Genomic DNA, 6,000 nt, shown 5'->3' on the forward strand with positions numbered 1-6,000 from the left:
ACACCACAATTTTACCACAAAAACCCAGAACTGTCGTGCATAAAAAATGACCAGAATGACCTAGAATCCCCAAAAAAGCAGAACTCTAGTACAAAAAAACATAATTTCACCACAAGAATCGAGACATTTACCACAAAAAAACGACAGAATTTTACCTTCCAGACGATTTTACTGCAAAAAACCTGAGAACAGAATATTACCATAAAATTTTATCAAACAAAACTACAAAACAGAATTTTACCACAAAAAACTCCCCAAAAAACCTCAAAATAAAATATGAAATAGAATTTTACCACAAAAACAGATAATTACCCAAACCCAACAGTAAATTAAGCAGCTCTGCCATTTCTTTAGTGAATGCAACCCACTTGGATTCTACTGGCTCAGAAGCCTGAAGTTAGCGAATTCCAAGGGTCAAAGTTCACCTACAAAAAAGTCCCCTCCGGTCAGTCTGCTTTCTGCTTGGTGAATTTTACATGTGTTTGCTCTGATCTATAACGTTAAAAACAGAAAAGCGTAGTTTTCAGGCGTCTCCCTTATTGCCGGAGAATTGCCTCAAAAAACGGTAAATGCCCGATGACCCGTAAATGTTGGCACCTCGGTCATTCTGACCTCGCCGTATGACCCGATCCCACGTAATTGAACACGATGACTTGGGAACATTTTCGTAACATATAGTGAATGTGTAAAACGAGTGATTCAGTGCTCGCGGCTTCCTTCATATTCCTTCTGTTCTTTATATTATTCAGTAAACATGGAAATGAAATGCGGTAGCGGAGAGCAAATGGAAATGTACTTTTTCTATATGATTGACTCAACAACACAATAATGAGTCAAATTAGGTTTAATACACTGTGTGTGTGTGTGTGTGTGTGTGTGTGTAGGGGGGAAGGGAATGTTTTTATATCTCAGTGGGATCTAAATGTCCTCACAAGGATAGGAATTTCTTACAGTGTTGATTTTATGAGGACATTTGGCCGGTCCCCACGATTTAAAAAATCTTCAGCTCTTATTTAAGAAACAAAAAAATCGAGATAAAAGGCTTCCTGTAGGTTCCTGGTTTGGGGTTTGACTTAGGTCCTCACAAGGATAGTAAGAGAAACGTGTGTGTGTGTGTGTGTGTGTGTGTCCCACAGGGGTGTTGCCTTAGTGTAGAAATGTAGATGTGCTGCTTCTTTCTCACATATGGGCTTCTAATGGGCGAGTTCTCGACCAGGTGGGCCCGGGCGCTTGGAGACCTGCAGATGATCACTCATGACAAAGAAAACACAGCAGAGAGAGAGAGAGAGAGTGAGATAGAGAGAATGTGTGTGTGTGTGTGTGTGTGTGTGTGTGTGTGTGTGTGTGTGTGTGTGTGTATGAGAGAGAGAGAGAAGAGTAAGAGAAGAAGTGTTCCCAAGAGAGAATCTGGGCAGCTAGGGCAGAGACATGATGGGACACTCGAGGGACAATAGCATTTCTCCATGTGTCTTTCTGTGTACCTGAGTGCATACGTGCAAGCAGGCATTTTAGTGTGTGTGTGTGTGTGTGTGTGTGTGCTGCTAACGGGTAGCCACCCTCAGGGTTGGCAGCAGCAGCAGTAGAGCCGTGTGCGATGGAGCGGTTGTGGGCTCAGTGGCGCGATCACCTGGGGAAGGTAAAGCCACTGGAGCAGAGCTGATGCTTATTTCTGAGGAGAACTGGGAGATTTTATTAGTTAAAGCAGCACCCAAACCCAAACGCTCCTCACAGGGACACGCCACACAAACAAAGAGTTTACAGGTAGGACGGTGTTCCTGAAACGCCTAAATGACAAAAACCGTTATGTGGTTATGTCGAACCTGACTCCTGATACGATTCTTCACACAGAAAGAAAGTTTACACTCAACACCTCACAAGTTGTTTCACACAGTTTTCACATTTTGACTGTATATCATTCATTTATCTTATTTTCACAGGTGCTTTTATTTATTTATTGTTTGATTGGTTTATTTATTTATTTATTTATTTTTTACAAATGATTCATTTATCTTTAAAGGTGGTTTTCATTTTCATTTCAGACAAGATGGGCTTATTTTCACAAGTCGTCTGTTTTCACGTGATTTCTACATAATTAATTTGATTGCTTTTCACGTGATTTACTTTAAGCACAAATCATATATTTCTATCTCATTTTTTACAAGAATAATTTATTTTCACATGTGATTGTTACGTCTAGTTTATTTTTCACAGGTGATTTTTATTCCTGGTTTATTTTTCACGTGATTTTTATTCACTGTATTATTTTTCACAGGTGATTTTTATTCCCGGTATTATTTTTCACAGGTGATTTTTATTCCCGGTATTATTTTTCACAGGTGATTTTTATTCCCGGTATTTTTTTTCACAGGTGATTTTTTTATTCCCGGTATTATTTTTCACAGGTGATTTTTTTTTATTTCTGGTTTATTTTTCACAGGTGATTTTTATTCCTGGTATTATTTTTCACAGGTGATTTTTATTCCCGGTATTATTTTTCACAGGTGATTTTTATTCCCGGTATTATTTTTCACAGGTGATTTTTATTCCTGGTTTATTTTTCACAGGTGATTTTTATTCCCGGTATTATTTTTCACAGGTGATTTTTATTCCCGGTATTATTTTTCACAGGTGGTTTTTTATTCCTGGTTTATTTTTCACAGGTGATTTTTATTCCTGGTTTATTTTTCACAGGTGATTTTTATTCCTGGTTTATTTTTCACAGGTGATTTTTATTCTTGGTTTATTTTCCACAGGTGATTTTTATTCCTGGTATTATTTTTCACAGGTGATTTTTATTCCCGGTATTATTTTTCACAGGTGATTTTTATTCCCGGTATTATTTTTCACAGGTGATTTTTATTCCTGGTTTATTTTTCACAGGTGATTTTTTTTATTTCTGGTTTATTTTTCACAGGTGGTTTTTATTCCTGGTTTATTTTTCACAGGTGATTTTTATTCCTGGTATTATTTTTCACAGGTGATTTTTATTCCTGGTTTATTTTTCACAGGTGATTTTTATTCCCGGTATTATTTTTCACAGGTGATTTTTATTCCCGGTATTATTTTTCACAGGGGGTTTTTATTCCCGGTATTATTTTTCACAGGTGATTTTTATTCCCGGTATTATTTTTCACAGGTGATTTTTATTCCCGGTATTATTTTTCACAGGTGATTTTTATTCCCGGTATTATTTTTCACAGGTGATTTTTATTCCCGGTATTATTTTTCACAGGTGATTTTTATTCCTGGTATTATTTTTCACAGGTGATTTTTATTCCTGGTTTATTTTTCACAGGTGATTTTTATTCTTGGTTTATTTTCCACAGGTGATTTTTATTCCTGGTTTATTTTTCACAGGTGATTTTTATTCTTGGTTTATTTTTCACAGGTGATTTTTATTCCTGGTTTATTTTTCACAGGTGATTTTTATTCCCGGTTTATTTTTCACAGGGGGTTTTTATTCCCGGTATTATTTTTCACAGGTGATTTTTATTCTTGGTTTATTTTCCACAGGTGATTTTTATTCCTGGTTTATTTTTCACAGGTGATTTTTATTCCTGGTTTATTCTTCACAGGTGATTTTTATTCCTGGTTTATTCTTCACAGGTGATTTTTATTCCTGGTATTATTTTTCACAGGTGATTTTTATTCCTGGTTTATTTTTCACAGGTGATTTTTATTCCTGGTTTATTTTTCACAGGTGATTTTTATTCCTGGTATTATTTTTCACAGGTGATTTTTATTCTTGGTTTATTTTCCACAGGTGATTTTTATTCCTGGTTTATTCTTCACAGGTGATTTTTATTCCTGGTTTATTTTTCACAGGTGATTTTTATTCCTGGTTTATTCTTCACAGGTGATTTTTATTCCTGGTATTATTTTTCACAGGTGATTTTTATTCCTGGTTTATTTTTCACAGGTGATTTTTATTCCTGGTTTATTTTTCACAGGTGATTTTTACGCTTGGTTTATTTTTCACAGGTGATTTTTACACAATTCATTTGTTTTCACCTGATTTTAACGATTTGTTTGATTTTCACACATGATTTTCTTTATAATCAAAATTATTGGTATATTTTTTCCATGATTCATTTATTTTCACATTTGATATTTTTACAGGTGATTTTTTATTTACACGTTATTACTCTTTCACGTGAACTCTACACACGATGCGTTTTCACGTGATTTATTTTTTAAATGAAATGTCTGATTTTTCCCATAAAGGACCCTCAACACATTAGATCATCTAATACGTGTATTAGATTGTGTTATTTGTTCAATCCCTCTGCTTCGCACTTCCTTTTGGTGCAAAAAGCAACATTCGTAGACATTAAGCCTTTAATTTCATTTCCCTTCCTTTGTTCCGACACTGCTGTAACCCATTTGAAAATGGTTAATAATATGGTCAGCACCACCCAATTACTCCCTCCAGTCAGCAGTGAAACAAACGGGGACCAAGCAGAGAATTTTACATTATCTGTGCTCCCTTGGATAGTCTGACAATAATAACTGCAACACAACGTCAAGCTGTGGCTGCCAAGCTCTGCTTGTGCGCTTTAGAAACTTCAGAAATTAACCTTTGCTTGAAAATTAAAAGGCTCCTCCACTTAACTTGCTACAAAAAAAAAACAAAAAACTCCAACATGAACAATACCAGACCTTATATCACAGCGCTGCTGAATTCTCAAATCTGATTGGTCAGGAGGTGTTGATAAATTTGATAAACAGCAGCAAGGTTTATATGTATGTGCTCTTTCGAATTCGTTATGGTTTCTATAGTAACAGCGTTGCGTAGCTATATGCTTAATTTAGCATTTTAAGAAGGAGTCTCCAGTGTCAACATTTTACAAGTCCCCATGACAGGAGTTCTTTTGACTCTGATTTATTTTGTTCGTTTTGGTCCCGTGGAGATTCCACTGAATTAAATGTCACAGAAACACTTCGGGACGTGCTGTTATTGGACAGTAATAAACGTCCGGGTGGGAAGAGCGACTCCGCCCAGTCGTTGATTAATTTCCCATAAGAGCACTAGTAGTAATAGTCACATTCCAGATTACTATACGGTTTTGAAATGGTAATGACTTATTACACTGGGATAAACTGAAACAATCTTCGTTTTGTACAGTACTCTGACTGAATTAGCCCCCACTGTATTCTCTCTCTCGCGCTCTCTCTCTCTCTCTCGCACCTTCTCCCTGAGCTACTGTAGCCGTCGATTTGGCACCAAACCCTTCAAGATGTCCCCAGCAGGCTTCTGCATCGCTGGCCACGTAGTAGAGTGTGTGGTTTCCTTTAAACAGCTGTAATTTGTATTTCCAATCACCGTGCTGATTTCTGCTCATTATATCCCTGTTTCACACCGGTAAGTGAGCAAAAGTTTGGATTGATTGACTCTAATTAAGTAAAAAACGTTCCGAGCCACGGGTTTATTACCATGCTAGCTAGCCACAAATGTCAGAGACTTTCACAAATTATTATTCTGTTAAGATGAATGTGTGGGAGAGCAGGCAAGTGTGGAGGAAAAAAGGAACATACATTATTTTCCTGATGAATTTGTTTGCCACTTCTCTCTTTTTTTTTCCCCGTCTTTTCTTCCTAGACGCCGCCCCCCACAGCCCCCCACCCCATACACCCCCCACCCCATACACCCCCCCCACACACACACTCTTAAACGAATACACAAACTCATCAGCATCATTCACACGGCTCGAGCGGTTGTCACTGTATCAATATCAGATTCACAGGTGTAAACAGGGGCATTAATCCACCAAGGCACAAAGGTGTTAACTAAATATGATATCTCTTAAAAAGGCCATTACCTCTGACTTCTGGTGTCACTCTGCTAACTGTATCCAAAAACCTCCTCCTGTTCTGAAACGACTTAATATCGCAGAAACAGGAGGAATTTTAGTCTGCGCACAATTTTGCGTTTTCTCAGGAAACATGAATACGAATATTTCCTGTAGCGCCCAGCTCACCGTGTCTACGAATGCTATATGA

At 37.1% G+C, this 6,000-nt stretch overlaps 1 protein-coding gene across 2 annotated transcripts in view; it reads right to left on the reverse strand.

Annotated features, from left to right (window-relative positions):
- Positions 1–5,723: 5,723 nt before the first annotated feature.
- LOC128625519 (coiled-coil domain-containing protein 178) overlaps positions 5,724–6,000 on the reverse strand; it is a 25,378-nt gene continuing 25,101 nt past the window's right edge. For both annotated transcript variants that reach the window (XM_053654034.1, XM_053653949.1), the window contains exon 20: positions 5,724–6,000. This exon is cut by the window's right edge and continues 2,297 nt beyond it. The gene's annotated coding sequence lies outside the window, so the exon portion shown is untranslated.

Source organism: Ictalurus furcatus, chromosome 1, assembly GCF_023375685.1.
Source record: "Ictalurus furcatus strain D&B chromosome 1, Billie_1.0, whole genome shotgun sequence".
Taxonomy (NCBI): domain Eukaryota; kingdom Metazoa; phylum Chordata; class Actinopteri; order Siluriformes; family Ictaluridae; genus Ictalurus; species Ictalurus furcatus.